The sequence below is a fragment of the Habropoda laboriosa genome, unplaced genomic scaffold, assembly GCF_001263275.1.
Source record: "Habropoda laboriosa isolate 0110345459 unplaced genomic scaffold, ASM126327v1 scaffold80, whole genome shotgun sequence".
NCBI lineage: Eukaryota > Metazoa > Arthropoda > Insecta > Hymenoptera > Apidae > Habropoda > Habropoda laboriosa.
The window spans coordinates 732,546-732,929 of NW_017100193.1; the positions used below are offsets into that span (position 1 = coordinate 732,546).

Here is a 384-nt window from a genome sequence, read left to right on the forward strand (position 1 = left end):
TAAGCGCCAACCTTCTCGTAACACACCGTGAACAAATCGAACGTGTCTCTGTTAAACGGTTTTTTTTTTTGTTGCGACGGTCGACGTTGTTTTAGCGGCCGTGCTACTTCACACGATGAAAATGAATAAGTGCGGGTCTCGACAAGAGCACACCCTCGAAACCGAAGATGAGAACGTTTACTTTCTTGCATCGAGCCAGGTGATATTGGAGCGGGGTGTTCTTACGCGGACGTTATCGGCTTTTCTTTCTTATCGTTTCGTCTTTTGATACACAAAACGTCGACTTCGCGTGCACACAAACTCGATATTCACTTTTGTCCTTGTTCTTCTTCTTTGTTTTTTTTTTCTTTTCGTTTTCTTCTCGCCGATTGTTGCACATCTACG

At 44.0% G+C, this 384-nt stretch overlaps 1 protein-coding gene across 1 annotated transcript in view; it reads left to right on the forward strand.

Annotated features, from left to right (window-relative positions):
* The window catches only part of LOC108570154 (voltage-dependent T-type calcium channel subunit alpha-1G), an 82,550-nt gene that overhangs the window by 34,354 nt on the left and 47,812 nt on the right, over positions 1-384 (forward strand). The window lies entirely within an intron of this gene.